The 18,820-nt window shown below is 36.8% G+C and overlaps 1 protein-coding gene across 2 annotated transcripts in view; it reads right to left on the bottom strand.

Moving 5' to 3' along the window:
* Positions 1 to 18,820, bottom strand: part of CNTNAP5 (contactin associated protein family member 5) — a gene marked incomplete at both ends in the record, with an annotated part of 785,818 nt that overhangs the window by 370,532 nt on the left and 396,466 nt on the right. The window lies entirely within an intron of this gene.

The raw sequence follows: 18,820 nt of genomic DNA, 5'->3' as shown, positions 1-18,820 counted from the left end.
TACCAGCCCCCAAGGGATCCTGGTAGAAGAAATAACTAGACCAGAAAAGCTATCACAGAGAAGGAATGCTTGCATCAAAGGAAGTAGGAAAAGAGAGGAATGAGTGAGGCCTGGTTGACATTTTCTGCAAGAAGCACAGTGTGGGCAAAAGCTTGGAAAAGTTGGCAAAATGACACCCTGGGAATTACAGAGAACTTGGCATTTCTCAGTAGTTAGTCTGGCAGGAGGTTCCAGACAGCTTAAAGGAGGTGAGGCTGAAAGGAGAATTAAGGCAGAGTTTAAAAGCCTTTCTGTGCTTGCCCCAACTTTTTACTCCAACTTAGATGACATTGGTCATATTTTTAATTTACTAATAGTATTTGCAATAGCATAAGATAGAAAGTGAATGAATATTGTATATAGAACAGAACCAGAAAGAATAAGATTATTCTCTGTATAATAAGGGGGCAGTGTCTCCAAGTTTATATGAGAATGACTAGACTGTTTCTACATTCTAAAGTTGTAAGAAATTAAAAACACAAATCTGTGTGCTCAACAGAGCAATATAGGCTGTAGTGACTTCTAATAGATAAGTTAAGAAGAAAGCTTGCATAACACCTTATATTGTGAATAAGTGTTATGAGAGCCATTTGGAATTTATATCACAAACTTCAGAACTGACCACACCCTACTTTTCAACCCTGCCATTTCTCTCCTTTAGCCTCCAAACACTAATCTGCACAACAATACTGTGAGCTGCATCAGGTAAAATCATGGAAATACCCATATACACATCACGTTCCTTGTAAGTGTTTCTTTTCAAGGCCACTGAGCAGTTGCCTTTGCAAGATGCTCTGATTTGACCTTTTCTAGCCTGCTCCCATAGCCAGCACCACTTAATGCAAGAGAGAGAGAGAGAGAGAGAGAGAGAGAGAGAGAGAGAGAGAGATTGATTCTTCAGAGGAACACCCTAACTTGAATTACTGCCTGAATTTAATTTCCACTGAGGTGGCCAAAGCGCAGAATTAGCTAGAACAGCTGTCAATCTTTCAGCAAGTTAATGGATCAAATCCAATAACTTCTTTCCGAGAAAAGCATCCCTAAGTCTCAACCATGTTTGTTTAAGATACACTTGTATGCCTGAAAATAAATACTCATCCCAAAACAAACTTTTTTCACACACAAGTACATTTTTAAGAAGCCAATCATCAATAACACTGCTACGAATATATTCTTGCATGAATCATTTGCTGTAGTTCTTTACATGTTTTCTTCTCTTTACATTAGATTCCCATAAGTGAATTAATGAGTCAAAGGATAATACTTTGGGCACCCATTAAAAAAAATGCCCACACATTAGACTGCACCACCATGTCAAATAGTTGGCTTAGAGTTTCCAAATATAGCCAGTGAATTCTGCACAGTGATGTAATCATCTATTATAGTATTGATTTAAAGAATACAGAAAATCCCAGCTATTTGGTAGGTTGAGGCAGGAGGATTGCAAGGTTGAGATCAGCCTGGTCAACTTAGCCATACCCTGTCTCAAAATAAAAGAAAAAAAAAAGCGGTGGAGATCTAGCTCAGTGATAGAGTACACGTTGGTTCAATCCCTAGCACTGCAAAAATAAATAAATAAACACACACATAAAAACAGACTAGGATTAGAGACAATAAGTAACTTAACAAAATCCCTTTGTCTTGTTAGACAATGGGAGGGACTCAGGTATTTTTCAAACTGTGAAGACTTCGAATCTAGCCACCATCATGGTGCATCCTTCTGTGCTCTTGATGCCACCATGGAACCAGAGACTTCTGAGTGTTATCTCATTGCTATTTCATTTGCGTTTTTGGATTTGTGGTAAATTTCCTTTAAAGGATGAAAACATTCCCACTGATGATGGACTAATTTTGGCAAGGTTATCTTTAAAAGCCAAAATCATGAACAATTTACAGAGAAGGTAGGGGATAGTTGTAACTTTTCTTTCCTTTTTCTTTCCATGAGGTCAGTATTACCTCCTGTAACAAAGTTGCCAGAATACAACTGTACTCCAAATTTGAATCTGTGTAAAAAGAATAATGGGTAGGAAATTGTAAAGAAAATGAAGGCAAAGATCATTGAAGTTGTTAAAATCTCCACTTGAAGTTATTGATTTAAAACTTTAAGTTCAACCCAATTCAAGTCTTATTCTGAGTGTCTTCATCAAGAAAGCCATGGAAGGCTGGTGTCAGGACAGTAGAAAACTGGAAGAACTGAGACTCTTTCATTATTTGATCAGTTCACTGAGAAGGACCTGACAGCTCCCTTTCCTATCTCCCTCCATCCTATTTTTAATGGCCTCAACTGCTTGAGAACTATAGGGCAGGGTTAGCTCCAAATATAAAGTCTCCCTGGATTAGACCCTTGGAACAAGAATTTCAAATAACTGCTTTCAGGAATTCTTACTGCTGTAGATAAAGCCATGAGTAGTAATGAACAATTTGCTCAACAAGGTAAAGGAAAACTTTGAAATCCACTGGGTATTTTCTCTGTCTTTGACTGGTTTTCTTGGATCCCTGTAGTTTTTTTTTTTTTTTAAAGATAGAGTGAGAGAGGAGAAAGGGAGAGAGAGAGAGAGAGAGAGAGAATTTTTTAATATTTATTTTTTAGTTCTCGGTGGACACAACATCTTTGTTGGTATGTGGTGCTGAGAATCGAACCCGGGCCGCACGCATGCCAGGCGAGCGCGCTACCGCTTGAGCCACATCCCCAGCCCTGGATCCCTGTAGTTAACTCTCCTCTCTACCTTCCCTCAGTTCCTTTATACTTTCCCCTGTTCCCATGCAGCTGGTGAAGCTGTCTTTTGTTTTTAAGAGTGTGCCCTTGTTCTGTTCTCCATTGGCAAAACCAAGGGCAAGGAGGTATGAGTGAATGGGAAATTCCCTCTACCCCAAATCTGACCAGTTGAATGTGTTTCTAGCTCAGCTTCCCATCACAGGGCTACTGCATGACAATTCTGCTTATAAGCCCATTTCATTGCACTTGATGCCAGGGCATGAAAAGTGCCACACAGTACTGAGAAGTATCAATAATCAGCACTATCCACTCCAATAGGGAGAAAGAAGAAAGTGTTAGTTAGCTACCTGTAGAAGTGCTACTTTTGAAATCAACTTTGACTATTTGATAATTATCAATAGTGCCATTTCTGACAACAGAATCTTTCTCAAGGTAACATTTGAGAATATCCACCAATCATTAAGAAGTGCCATGAAAGAAAACAATTTGCTTTAGAATTGTGTCAAAACAGACATGGCAAATGGTCAGCAGACTGCATTTTAACTGATATACTTCTTTCATCTATTTCATTCCTTTCATTCCCAAGAAGGGAATTCCATTTCTTGGAGTCCCTTCTCCCAACATACAGTTAAATCATTCAAGATTTCAAAATCCATTTAAGATTTTTTTTTTTAAAGAGAGAGTGAGAGAGGAGAGAGAGAGAGAGAGAGAGAGAGAGAGAGAGAGAGAGAGAGAGAGAGAGAGAATTTTTTTTTTTAATATTTATTTTTTAGTTCTCGGCTGACACAACATCTTTGTTGGTATGTGGTGCTGAGGATCGAACCTGGGCCGCACGCATGCCAGGCGAACGCGCTACCGCTTGAGCCACATCCCCAGCCCTAAGATTTTTTTTTAAGCATTGTAAAACAATATACTAAGCATAGGAATTTAGATGTTGCATGCAAAACTCTTATCTTTTTTCGTTCTATAGTTATTAAATGTAGACTGCAGCTGTATTTGGTATGAAGTGTGACATGGAAAGGAAAGGAATCTTGTGCTTGAATCTCCAAGGTAAAGTCACTAGTGCTGGCCTCATGGAAGAGATTAAGAAGAATTCAATAAACTGGCATGGATCTTTTTCCCTCTCCATCTTTTATAAGACCTACAGGGGTTTTCTATCCAAAAGAAAGTTACTCTAAATTGGAAGAACTAAGTCTTTAGTGTATGATGTTTCTTTCTTGACAACATTCACCAGGTTCTGGTTGAATGACGGTCTTCAGCATCTGACTGAAGATGCTGGTCTAGACTATAATGAGGACTCCCGGGGATGACAAACATCTCAGGTCTCTAGGTATCCTAAGTAAGAGCTTCTCTTAATTTCCAAGATGACATTTCTTAGTAACTTATGTTTCTTTCTCACACATGTGCCAAAAATTACTCTCTACTGAGGACCTGCAACTAAAGGTAGAAAAATAAAAGATTCATTTTTTATTTTGTTTTTTGCTTCCCCCTTGAGCTGGGACATTATCATTTCAACTTCCCCTGCTCTCAGATTAGAATTTATGCCATCAATTCCCCTGGTTTTCAAGCTTGCAAACTCAGACTGAATTGTACCACTGTTTATTTCTGTTTTTTCCTTGGGTCTTCAGTTTGGAAGTGACAGATGGTAGGACTTCCCAGCCTCCATAATAGTCATTTCCTATTAAATAAATTATATATATACACACACACACACACACACACACCCCACATATATAGATAGATAGTATATGTATATACATATATATATATATATATATATATATATATATATATACATATATATATATATATAAACTATGGATATATAAATACATATATATCCTGATTTTTTTTTCCTGTGGAGAAAACTAATACAAATAGTAATAGGGGAGAGGAAGGAAAGGAAACTTATTCATGTGAAATGTACAGACATATTTGATAGGAAGTGCTGGTCAGACAAAGAGTGAGGGTCAAGTGTGGCTCCCATTGTCCTCTACTTGCACAGTGGACTTCAACAGGAAAGAATAGATGCCTCCTGATTGCTGATAGACCATCACATACTTTGGTGGTATAAACTGGTCACTGGCACCACCCCAATAGAGTGTGAGGACACACTAAGAGCAAAAAAAAAAAAAAAAAAAAAAAAAAAAAAGCTCTTAAACTTGCTCAAAGTTTTCATTTGGCATTGCTCCTATGGTAACCTGACTCCTAAGCATACTTGAGCCTTCCTCCCTCCACCAGGAGTGACCCCTCCTAGCTCTGCACACAACTTTATGCTTTCCCCCCAGGGCAAGTGAAACTCTCTCCTTGTTCACACCTGCAGCTTTACCCATAACCCCACCCCCAAGGTGGCTGATTCTCTACTGGCTTTCCATGGTATGTGCGACCTGAAGAAATTTATCATATTTCTTATAATATGGCTTATAATAATTAGCTACTTTTTGATGACTGCATAATTCTTACATAATAGGACATTTGTAATTTGGTATAGAGCATCTTGCTTTTAATTCTGAGAAGAAAGTGAGAGTATCTAAATCTAGGCATACTGGATTATTTTCATGAATATTTGCTGAGAAAGCCCTACCTTACCTCTTGTGTCCTCAAATTGGGAGGATGAAAACAGGGTTGATGTAGGATAGCATGAGACCTCATGCATGGTGCCTACCATTGCTCCTGTCTTGTTCTGTTTCTTCAGACTTGACACTTTTCTGGATGACTAGAAACAAGTGATTTCCAGAGCCTCAGTTTCCTTATTGGTGACCTAAGATTATTTGCATGGATACTTCTAGGATTCCCTAAGATTCTTTCATTCTTGGGTGCCTCAAAATGAATACTTTTCTTCTATCTTTTCTTTGGAGAGGGATTGGTCATCATCTTTTGTTGGCAGAATAATTATAACCATGTATTTTTATTTAAAAAGTATTTTCCAATGAATAATCAGAGCATAAAGAGGGAGAACAAAGCCTTCTCTTACCAATTCCTGTCTCAATGCAGAAAAGCGCATGAATCACCAAAAATGTTAATGATATTTTTAAAGTACATAGAAAATGATATAAAAAAATCAAAGCCCAATATTTACCAGAGAAGGACAACCAATTTTTGACTGTCTATTTTTCCTCTTCCCTGGAAATATACTCTAAAGTAGTTCACAAAAAGAATGCTAGGTTAATGCTAAACTGTGGAGTGGCTAACAGTTTATTGGAGATGATGGAGTGAGAGAAACTATCTGCAGAGTGCAGATCCAAGTCCTGTTCAATGCAAAGCATAGGAAAACATTGGGACTGAATGTAGGTTGTGAATAGGACCTTCCTTCTGAATGTAACCAAGCGATTGTGCCACCAAATCTGAAGGGTGTCAAATGCTGAGTGAAATCCAATAAAACTCATCCAACTAAAAGCTTTTGTCTGTGACAGAGGGGCTCATCAAAAAGGAGATCTTGCAGTAATAACATAATTATAGCCATCTCATGACTGATGGGTGGGAGTATCATGACAGTGGCTTTCCTTCTTGAAGCCTTCTGACAGGGAGAACTCGATACCGTTTAAGTCTTTGTTAGGTGACTACAGAATGAACCAAATAAATGGACTCTGATCTTTTACATGGAAGAACCAACTTCAGAAGATGCTGCTCTGCTGACAGACGCAATAATGAAACATCACAGTGGGATGAACGTGAGTGTATGAGAAGGAACAGTCTGAGCTGTCTTGGGCCGTGAGCTAATGGCTTTCTGTGTTTGTAGAACATTCCTTAATATAAAATCCAGCAAAGCTTCATTGGTTACCAGGTATTTTAGCCAGATCTCAATTTATGACATAAATGTCAAAATGTATTAGGCTAGAAAATGGAGCTAGCAGAACTGAGAAGAGAAATGTTCTTCAATAGGTTAATGGGAAATAATACACAGCTTCATAATTAAATATATTCATTTCCTTGTTTTGCTTGAGGTCATTGATGAATATGACCAATTTCAGACCTTACCAGCAAAAGATAATTGTTCCTGAATTTTCTACTTAGCTGCTTGCCTTTACCTTATGTTTCTGTTAGGTAAAAATTTTGAAAGAGAGTGGATTCCTATTTGTCAAACTTGGGTTGGCTTGATAGACTATGGCTTACGGCTAATGTGTGTCATTTCTGGTGTATTGATTATCAGTATTTCCCATTCATTGGTATTTTTCTTCCAGTCGAATCAAGTAGTTGAATTTGTAAGGGCATTCTTTCTGGACTCATATCACTTTCCCAAAGACCTCTAGTAATATCTACTTTTGGTGAATCAAACCATTTAGATATGTGGAAGACTCTCAAACATTAACATCTGCTCAGGTTTCAATGATAACCAGAACATCAGAAGTATAAATAAGAGAAATGTGAAGAACATACAAAGGCCATAGTCTCTTGTCCATCTCAATAAGATGGATATCCCCATTATTCAACCCTTGTAGGGCTTCACCATCCCCAACACTGCTCACCAGCTTGGCAGTAAGACACTAGTCTGGGTTTCTTATGGTCTGTATCTAGAATGCTCCCCAGAGGATTATGTATTGAAGTCTTAGTCCTAAGTGCAACCATGTTCAGAGGTGGGACTTTTGGAAACTGATTGAACAATGAAGACTCTGTTCTCATCTCCAAATTAACATTTTGATGGCATTAGTGGAAGGTGGAACTTTGGTGAAGGAGTTGGTCCTTAGGGGCAACATCTTGTCCCCTGTCACCTCTTCATCTCTCCCTTTCCTTCCCTTCCCTTCTTTTCTACCTCACCCCCACTCCCTCTCCCCTGTCTCTATGAGCTGAGCAGCTTTCTTCTTTCTCACCCTTGCCATGATGTTCTGCCTAACCTCAGGCCCAAACAATGGAGCTGGCCAACTGTGGACTAAAACCTCTGAAATCATGAGCCAATATAAATCTTTCCTCTTTTTAGTTATTCAAATCAGGGATTTTGATCACAACAACAAAAGGCTAGCTAATCTAGAGTTCAAGTCAGCTGGGAAACATAAAAAAAAAAAATGGGAGAGTGACCATTCTGTTGAAATAGGGCCTGTGGTCACAGATCAAGGTAGGCTTGTAATTAATTATGAACAAAGCTTGGTGACTAAGATGGAAATGAGAGAAAAGTATTACAAAGGGTGGGCCAGAGAAATGGACAGGGTGGGTAGACTACCCACTCCCACCAGGAATCCTCATTTGTCATTATGGGGAAGTCCTGTTCCATCCCTCTGTTATCATCCCTGAAAGGGGATGATAAGCCAGCCCAGGATAGCTAACTAAAAATTTTAAGACCCCAAGGTAATAGAGCAGACCCAGCTTGAAGTTCTGCTTACCTTGACTGGTTTCAGAGTTTCTTAAATGTGCCACTTCCAAGGGTTATGTTACTGGCTGAACAGTTATTTACAAATAATTTTTATTGTGGGTGTTTGTTTTGTTTTTAATCATCATCCAGACATCACAACACCCTGGTGAGTTAAAAAAAATAAAGCTAGCCGTGCAAGGCTGAGCTTCAATCATGAAGCATCAAACAAAGCCAATCAAGCATTTATAAGCTGGGGAAAAATGATCTTGATTCAATCTAATTTGTGGGAAAAGATTTCAAAGCCAGTTTTTGATTTTCCAAATGAGTACAACCATTTCTAATTTGATTTGTCTGAAAACTACCAGGACTGACTGGCATGCTATCAGCAAATGTAGAGGCAGGACTGCCCTATGTGTCAAAACTTATTTTCCTGGTTCACAGACTCAGGGAGAGTAAGGGATCAAAGTTAAGACTCTATTTTACGTTTGAAGAGAGACTCCTTCATATTAGCATGTTTTTTTTTTTTTTTTTTTTACTCAGAAGATATTTACGAAACTGTTCTTAATGGTCATACTGGATTCTCATGGGTCAGGACACAGACCAGGAGGGAGTCAGCCTGAGACTTTGCCCACCTCAAGCATTCACAGCAACAAGATGAAGCTTCCAGAACATGGTCATCACAACTGTGATCAAGTGCCATGAAGCTGACCTACATGTTGATGAGACAGCATGCAATAGAGCTATCAAATAGAGTATATTTTGATCTGAGCTTTACAGGACAAGTAGGCAGGAGTTAAGATGGAAGCAGGATTTGTTTAGAGGGGAAATGGGAGAACAAACACTGGGAAGACCATGATGACTTTCAGAAATTTAAGGGAGAATAGAGGCTTGTCATTAACATATACAGCCAAGTGTTTGTTCCTGCTAAAGGAAGACCTCAAGCATAGAAATCACACCTCTTGGAGTTTCATCAAGGGGACATCAAAGAGAAAGGCATATTTAGTAATGGAGGGAAGGCTCCACTAATAGCCCAAGTTCATAGGGAGGTCAGAAGACAGTTTCTGCATAGCCTTCTCCTCTCCTCCCAGCAGCTCCCAGCAGGACCAGTGAACACAGGAGACTGAAAACCACACACTGCCCTTGGTTTCAGAGGTCCTCTTCTGCCTCTGCCTCTTCCTTTTCCCCCTCAAACCTGCCCTCCTAGTTTCAGCATCTTGACTCTGGTCTCAGTTTGGGCTTTGTGTGTTTCTGTCTTGTTTTGGGTCCTGTGCTTTGTGTTTCCTTCCTATGCACTAGAGAGGAACATAATCCACCCAAGATTTTAGCTTTTGCAAATAGTGGTGACTTTTGAGTTTCACAGAAATCCCAGAGAAGGATCTTGGTAGTTGGTGGGAGGAGCGTCAGAGAGAATGGAAAATGGACCCAGGATTAAGCGAAAGACTTTTTAAGTTTTTAAACTGAAAGATAAAATTGAAGCTTTATTTTGAGAACTCTTCAAGTTTTGTTACCAAATATTACAAAAAGATATTTGGAAGTATAAATCAAGAAACCAAAAAATATTAATAATCCCTTTGACACATCATTTTGAATTCTACATATCTATTCTCAAGAAATAATCTGAAAGTGGACCAATACTGAACATTATAATATGCAATAAAACAAAACTGGGTCTAAAATTATGGGAATAGTTAAGTAAATTATGGTATATACATATGATATACTATTTGCCACCACTAATGATGAGGTTTATGGTAAACATAAAAATGGCTTACAATTTCAAATTGAATTAATAAAATGCAAATTTGCACACATGAATCAGGTAGAATACAGTAACATAAATACATGTGTATAAAACAGATTAATTTGCTTACTAGTGGCTCTTTCTGGTGGAATTATGGTGATACATAGTGTTATGGCTTGCATATAAAGTGTCCTCTGAAAACTCATATGTGAGACAATGCAGAAATAGTTAGAAGGTGGAACAATTAGATTAGAAAGAGCTGTAAGCTAATCATGGATTGACCCATTTTGTGGATTGATAATTTGAAAGGATTATGGGCTGAGTGGTAAGTGTGGCAGTCAGAATATGACTAGAGTGATATAGGTCACTGGGAATGGGTCTTTGGGATTTACATTTTGTCTCCTCATTCTTCTCTGCTTCCTTGCTGCTATCAACTAAGCAATTTTTATCCATCACATCCTTCTACCATGATTATCCAAGATGGCTTTATCTCAGGCCCAGGGCAATCAAGTTAGCCATCCATAGATTGAAAGTTCTGAAACTATGAACCAAAACAAATCTTCACTCCTCTCAGTTTGTTCTTTCAAGTATTTTGATCATACCAAAATGAAAAGCTTATTTACACATGTAGTTTAAAATTTCTATATTTTCAACATATTTAAAATGAAGCATTATTCTTGAAATGCTACCCAGAGCAATTAGAAGAAAGAAATTAAAAGGACACAAATGGGAAAAAACTCAAACTATCACTATTTGCTGATGACATGATTCTATATTTAGAAGATCCAAAAATTTCCACCAAAAAACTTCTAGAACTAATGAATGAATTCAGCAAAGTAGCAGGATATAAAATTAACACAATAAATCAAATACATTCCTATACATCAGTGATGATTTCACTGAAAGAGAAATTAGGAAAACTGCCCCATTCACAATAGCCTCAAAAAAAAAAAAAAAAGGAAAGAAAGAAAAAAAATTAAAAAATGGGAAATCAATCGAACAAAAGAGGTAAAAGACTTCTACAATGAAAGCTACAGAACACTAAAGAAAGAAATTAAGATCTTTACAAGATGGAAAGATCCCCCAGCTTTTGGATAGTCAGAATTAACATTGTCAAAATTGCCAAAAGTGAGGGCTGGGGATGTGGCTCAAGCGGTAGCGCACGCCTGGCATGCGTGTGGCCCGGGTTCGATCCTCAGCACCGCCAATAAATAAATAAATATATTTTTAAAATTGCCAAAAGTATTATAACAATTTAATGCAATTCCTAATAAAATTCCAGCGACATTTTTCATTGAAATAGAAAGAGCAATCATAAAATTCATCTGGAAAAAATAGAGGAAAGTCAAAGCAATCGTAAGCAAGAAAAGTGAATCAGGAGGCACCAAAATACCAGAACTTAAATTATACTGTGGAGCCATAGTAACAACAATGGCATGGTATTGGCACCTAAACAGACACACAGAGCAATGATTCAGAATAGAAGACACAGTGAAAAACCTATAAATTCAGTTATCTCATACTGCACAAAGGTGCCAAAAACATACATTAGAGAAAAAGATAGCCTTTTCAACAAATTGTGCTGGGAAATTATGTAGCAAAATGAAATTAAACCCCTCTTACTCTGCACAAAAATCAACTCAAAGTGGATGAAGGATTTAGGCATTAGAACAGACACCCTGCACCACCTACTAGAAGAAAATATAGGCCCAAATATCCTCCATGTTGACTTAGGAACTGACTTCCTTAACAAGACTCCTAAAGTGCAAGAAGTGAAATCAAGAATCAATAAATGGTATGGAATCAAACTAAAAAGATTCTTCACAGCAAAGGAAGCAATCAATAATGTGAAGAGAGAGCCTATAGAGTTGGAGAAAATCTTAACAACATGCATTAATCTCCAGGATATATAAAGAACTCAAGAAACTTAACATAAAAAAAATAACCCAATCAATAAATGGGCTAAGGAACTAAGCAGACACTTCACAGAAAAAGAAATAAAATCGATCAACAAATATATGAAAAACTGTTCAACATCTCTAGCAATTAGAGAAATGCAAATTAAAACTACACAGAAATTTCATCTCACTCCAATCAAATGGCAATTACCAAGAATACAAACAACAGTAAATGCTAGCAAGGATGTAGGGAAAAAGGTACACTCATACATTGCTGATGGGACTGCAAATTGGTACAACCACTATGGAAAGCAGCATGGAGATTCCTTAGAAAACCTGAAATGGAACCAGAATTTGACCCAGTTATCCCACTCCTGGATTTATACCCAAAGGACTTAAATCAGAATACTACAGTGAGGCAGCTATAGCAATGTCTATAGCAGCTCAATTTACAATAGCTAAACTATGGAACCAAACTAGGTGCCCTTCAACAGATGAATGTATAAAGAAATTGTGGTACATATACACAATGGAATATTAATCAGCCTTAAAGAAGAATGAAAGTATGGCATTTGCAGTAAATGGATGGAATTGTAGAATATCATGCTAAGCAAAATTAGCCCATCCCAAAGAACCAAAGGCTGAATGTTTTCTCTGATATGCAGATGCTAATTCGCAATAAGGGGAGGTAGTGCTAAAGAAGAATAGAGGACTCTGGATTAGGCAGAGGGGAATAAAGGGAGGGGAAACAATATGGGGGTAGGGATTATAGTAGAATTAATTGGACATTATTACACTATGTGTGTGTGTGATTACACAACCTGTATTAACTCTACATCATAAACAACCAGAAGAATGAGGAATTATACTCCATGCATGTATGATGGGTCAAATGCATTCTACTGTCATGTATAACTAATTAGAACAAATAAAAAAATAAGTAATAAATAAAATGAAGCACAGAATATTGTTTGTTTTTTGTGGTGCTGGGAATAGAACTCAGGTCTTCACTCATGCTAGGACAGTGCTCTAACACTGAGCTATCCTAATTTAAAAAATTAAATAAACAGAGGCCAGGGTACAAGTAATCCAACACATGAAAATCAAGAAGTGCAATAAAGCACATTAAAAGAGGAAAGCATAGAATTCACGCAATCATCTTCATGGAAGCAGAAAAAGCATTTTACAAAATTCACAGTTCTTTGATGATGAAAATTTTCAACAAATTAGTTATAGAACGAATACTCCTCAATAGAGTAAAGTACTCCTATGATAAGCCTATGTCTAACATCATTCTCAACAGCAAGGAGTTGAAAACTTTCCATCTGAGATCAGGAGCAAGGTAAGGGGGCCCATTCTCACCACTTCTGTTTAACAGAGTACTGGAAGCATCATCACAAGCAACTAAGAAAGGAAAAGAAATAAATGGCATTGAAACCATAAAGGAAGAATTAATATTATATCTATTACATATCTTCTATTTAATAGAAAACCCTAAGGACTCCACTAAAAATTTGTTAGAACTAATAAACAATTTCAATAAAGTTGCAGAACATAAAACTAAGATTAAAAAGACCAGTTACACTTCTACACATTAAGAGAAGACTCTCTGAAAATGTACAATGATATAAAAAAGCTTAGCAGTGGGCTGGGATTGTGGCTCAGTAGCAGAGCGCTTGTCTCATACATATCAGGCACTGGGTTTGATCCTCAGCACCACATAAAAATAAATAAAATAAAGTTACTGTGTCTATCAAAACTAAAAAAAAAAAATTGAAAATAAAGCTTAGTAATAACTTTAACCCAGGAGGTAAAATATCTTTATGCTGAAAATTATAAGACATTATAAGAAATTGAGGACACATAAATAAATGGAAAGACATCCCATGTTCATAGGTCAAGAAAATCAACATTGTTAAGATGTTTATACAGCACAAAGTAAGCTATATATTCAATGAAATCATAGCAAATTTACATAGGCATTCCTCACAGAAATAGAAAAAAAATCCAAAAATTTGAATGGGACCACAAAAGATCCCAAATAGTATAAAGCAATTTTGAGATAGAAGAACAAAGTTAGAGGCATCACACTTCCTGATTTCAAAATGAATTACAAAGCCATACTAATCAAAATAGTATGGTACTGGCGTACTCATACATAAGCCAATGAAACGTTATCCAGGTCTCAGAAATAAATCCATGCTTACATAGTGAACTGTCATTTGAAAAGGGTATCAAGGATGCACAATGGGGAAAAGATATTTTCTTTAATAATGCTTAAAAAGAGGATCCACCCCTACAAAAATGTTAAATTGGAATTGTGCCTTACAAAAAATTCATTTAAAATAACTTCAGCACTTAAATACTATAGCTAGTTTTAATAAAAAAGAGCATTGCAGTTTCAGATCTTATATTTAAATATTTAAAAGAAAAAAAATCTTTGTTTGACATCATTCTTTACAATAATTCTTTCTTTTTTTCTTTATCCTATTTTTTTCCCCTGCAGTACTGGAGATTGAACTCAGGTATGCTTTATCACTGAGCAACATCTTCAGATGTACTATTTTTTAAAAAAATTCTTTTTATTTCAGACAATGTCTCACTAAGTTACTGAAACTGGCCTAGAACTTCTGATCCTCCTGCTTCAGCCTCCAGAGTAGCTGAGATTACAGGTGTGCACCACCATGCCTAGTTTGGCAATGCCTTTAAGTATGGCAACACAAGCACAAACAATAAAAGTAAAATAAAAAAGTAAGAATACCTCAAAATCAAAATATTCTGCACAATAACAAAAGCAATCAACATATGGAAAGACCATGCACAGGATGGGAGAAAATTTTTATAAACTCTATATGTAATGAGGATAATATCCAAAATATCTAAGGAATTCATACCACTTGGTAGCAAAAGAAAAACAAACAAACAAACAAAATCCCCCCAAAACACCAATAATCTGATTTGTAAAACTGGACTAAGAACCTAAACGAGGATTCTTCCAAAGCAGATATTCTTTTAGCCAACAGGCACATGAGAAAGAGCTCAACACTGGTAATCACAAGGGAAATGCAAATCAAAACCACAATGAAATATCATTGCAATCTGCTAACAGGACTATTGTCAAAAAGATATGAGGTAAGATGTGCTTACAAAGTTGTGGAGAAAAAGAAATTGGGAAACCTTACAAGAAATAATATGGAAAGTTCTCAAAAACTTAAAAATAGATCTACTATATATCTGAGTGGTATTACTACTCTTTTTTCCTTCTTCTTCTTCTTTCAGTACTGGTGATCAAAGCCAGTGGTGCTCTTCCACTGAAGTGCATTCTCAATCCTTTTTGACTTTTCATTACAAGACATGGTCTCACTAAGTTGTCTGCGTTGGCCTCTAACCTGTGATCCTCCTGCCCTAGCTTCCCAAGTAACTTGGATTACAGGCCTGTGCCACTGGGCCTGGCTTGTATTACTTTTTACATGAAAAGACTCCAATAGTGACATTTACTGGTCAAAAATACTGTGGTAGAGATCTCTATCTATACAAGATCCATTCTCTTTACTTTTCTTGAGAGTGGAATGTTCATGAACTTAAGGTGACAACATGCCCAACTGGGTGACTACATGTCCCCACTTTCCTTGAATATATGTGTGGCTATGTTGACTATGGAGGCTACTGGAATACCTGAAGTAGGCTACTGGAGTAGCTTGTTAGGAACCTTAGGATGGAGGAAGGGGATGAAATGGCCAATCAGAAGGACTGAAGGATCTAGAAGGATTGAAAGTACTTATGGGACCAATGATACTGTTTTTGTTTTTTTTGAGAAAGTGGTTCTATAAACAGTGAATAGTAACATTTTAAGTGGTCACCAGATCCCTAATAATTGTTATAGGCTGAATTGTGTACCACCCAAAATTCATCTGTTGAAGTTCTAACCCCTAGAAACTCAGAACGAGACCAGAATAGGAAGAGCTAACTAGTTAATCAATTAATGAGAGAACAGTGCTCTCTCCAGTGAGGACAAATAATTTCTGCTGAATCGGGGAAGTCTTAGGCTATGTTAGTGGGGAGAGGCACCCAAACATCATCTTTTAACACTATTTCCAGGCAACTGAGTCAAACGGGGCCAGGTATCTCTTAAGTTTGTTCATTGATCTCTTGGTCCAGAGAAGGTCAACCTTCTTCAGGAGATGATCCAGGATTAAATAGGGAGATACTCTTCTCCACAGTTAACTGGACCCTAAAGTTCATTTTAGTACAGTTAGCACTGCATAAGTTTAAAGAAATATTTATTATGCAACTTCTATTTGTATTGTTTCGCTTATCTATAGGGAACTCAAATTACTCCTTTCTCTTCTCATAAAAAAATCATTAATTTATTCAGTATGTATTGATCAACATTTCATAATGAAATTTTATTTTAGTTAAAATTTAGAAACACAGTAATTAGAAAAGGTTATAAAATATGTATAAACCATACCACAGTAGTTAAGTATGGATTTGCACCAGATAGACTAGGGATGGAGACTAAGTTCTGTTACTTATTCGTCATATATCGTGGTGAAGTCACTTTAATTTTGGGGGTGGTACCAGGGATTAAACTCAGGGACACTTGGCCTCTGAGCCACATTCCCAGCCCTATTTTGTATTTTATTTAGAGACGAGTTCTCACTGAGTTGCTTAGCGCCTTGCTTTTGATGAGGCTGGCTTTGAACTCACGATCCTCCTGCCTCAGCCTCCAGAGCCACTGGGAGTACAGGCCATGCGTCACCATATCCGGCTACACTAATATTTTGAGCCTTATTTTTCTCAAGTCTAAACTAAAACCACAAATAATTATTCATTTTTTAGAGCTATTTCAAGGATTAAAATACATAAATATATGAAAATCACTTGATGAAATATCTGGGACATGGTAAATATTTAATGTTATTATTTTCATTATAATGTATATTAATAACAAGGAAAAAAGGAATTGAAAACTTCATTAAAAAAGAACAGAAAATATGCACCTGTATAATACTGATGCCTTTGATCAGAATTTAAGCATTTTTCCTGCTTTTCTGTGTTTTTCTAATTTCCTATGAGTTGAAAATATTGACTTTTGTCATGAAAAATGGAAATAAAATATAAATTTTTTTGATATCTTATTGGTTCATATTTTGAACCAATACTTTGCTGGTTAACAATGGTGAGATGGTTGCATTTTTTTTTTTTTTTTTTTATCAAAGCCTGCCTAGTAAATAGTGGCATCTTTTGGAACTTTCCACTTTTCCATTTTCCTTGGGAAGCTGGCAGTGGCTTCCTTGCAGTGGCTGCTCCTTGAGATGACTCAATTCTCGGTGTGGTTGTGGGTAAATACACTGTGCAGATGGGCATCCACCATGCAGCATGTAACTGAAGTAAATGGTGGGCTTTAGAGCATCCCTCATTCAAAAGGATATATTTGTTGACCACATCAAAAGTGGTTTATGGAAATATTTGTTGACCACATCAAAAGTGGTTTATGACCAATAAACATATGCACATTTATCCTTGTTCTGGATCTCAAAGTTATGTTTTAAAAGGCCCAATCATTCTAGTTTTCATTTTTGAATTATCACTAGTTGCAAAGGTAAGATGTTTCTTTAACTACCAGATGATATTGATGCCACAAAGATGAATATGAACATGTTTCAAAGGGTTTCTTCCTTGACTGAGGCAAGGCAAATTCGGGACGTTTTTAAAGTTTCATGAAAAAAAAATTGAAGTAATTACTGTCCACCATGGAGAAGCCCAGATATCTCCATGGACTGAGGAAATCAGAGATGGAATAGGAAAAGGTAGTTTTTATGAGAATAGTAACACAGGAGATCCTCAGGTAGAAGGGTACCTTGTTCAGGTGCTTCAAATACAAGCACTTGTACAGAGCCCTAATCTTTTCAAATGTGAGAAGTTCTTTTTAATGCAATAAATCATATGGGCTCATAAATTAGAGTTGTCCTTTCAGTATTTTTTTAATTGAACATACCTACAGTAACAAAGTTAAAAAAAAATCATGTTTTACTAATCACAAAAGTTTAGACCTATTTTGAGATTTTGTCCTACATACATGTGTGAGATGTGCTAGTATTATCTAAGACTGTTCAGGTGATATATGAAATTATGAATATAGGTATGTCTCCTTTCCCAAGTGCTTCCTTTAGATGTCCAAACCTAGATTTTTTTTTTAAGGGAAAAAGGCAACTTGTGGATGTGCCAGTTATCCATTTCTGAGTTTCAGTCCTGAAGTCACCCATATTTACGCTGATTTTGATAATGGAGTTGGGTCCTATAAATATTTCTTTTCTCTTTTGTCAGATAGCTTGATCATTAGTGTTAGGAATGTTTTTGTTGTTGTTGTTTGTTTATTTTGCTACCAGGGATTGAACCTAGTAACACTTAACCACTGAGACATATCCCCAGCGCCATCCCCCCTTTTTGTTTGAGGCAGGGTCTTGCTAAGTTGCTTAGGACCTTGCTGAATTGCAGAGGCTGACTTTGAACTTGCGATCCTCTTGCCTCAGCCTTCTGAGCCTCTAGGATTACAGGCATTCCCCACCACTCCTGGCTAATGTTAGGCATTAGGGGGCACTAGAGGGCCGCTGAAGAGAGAAAAAGGCAGAAAAATACTTCCAAGTTCCTGTCTTCTTATCATTTATTGGGAAGCCCAGGGCTGTGCATAGGTAAGTTACAATTTCACTCTCTCTGCTGGAGATTGATTACTCCACTTCAGACAGACACTCCAGATAGCTAGGTTCTCTGGCAAGATTGATAACTGTAAGCCTCATTTTCCTGTGGTAACCACACCCTCTTTAAGAAGTCTGGACAGTCCATATATAGGAGCAGCTTTCCTGGTCTTTATTCCTTCATTGTCCACTTTCCTTCTTGACCCCTTAGAATACTCTTTTAACCATTTTAGTAGTGAAAAACCTTCTAATAGCTAATATATATATATATACATATATATATATTCATTATATTTATTATATGTATATATAATTAATTATATTTATTATATATAATTCATTATACATATATATTATATATATTCTTTTTCAAATGACCTGGACTTTGATAGATAGATACCTCTTCTAAAGTTTGTAACAAAAAGTATAGGGTTTCTCAGAAGC

This window comes from Spermophilus citellus, assembly GCF_964194105.1.
Source record: "Spermophilus citellus genome assembly, chromosome: 11".
In the NCBI taxonomy this organism is placed as follows: Eukaryota; Metazoa; Chordata; class Mammalia; order Rodentia; family Sciuridae; genus Spermophilus; species Spermophilus citellus.
The sequence above is the reverse complement of the archived record's forward strand: the minus strand, read 5'-3'. Positions and strand labels throughout refer to the sequence as shown.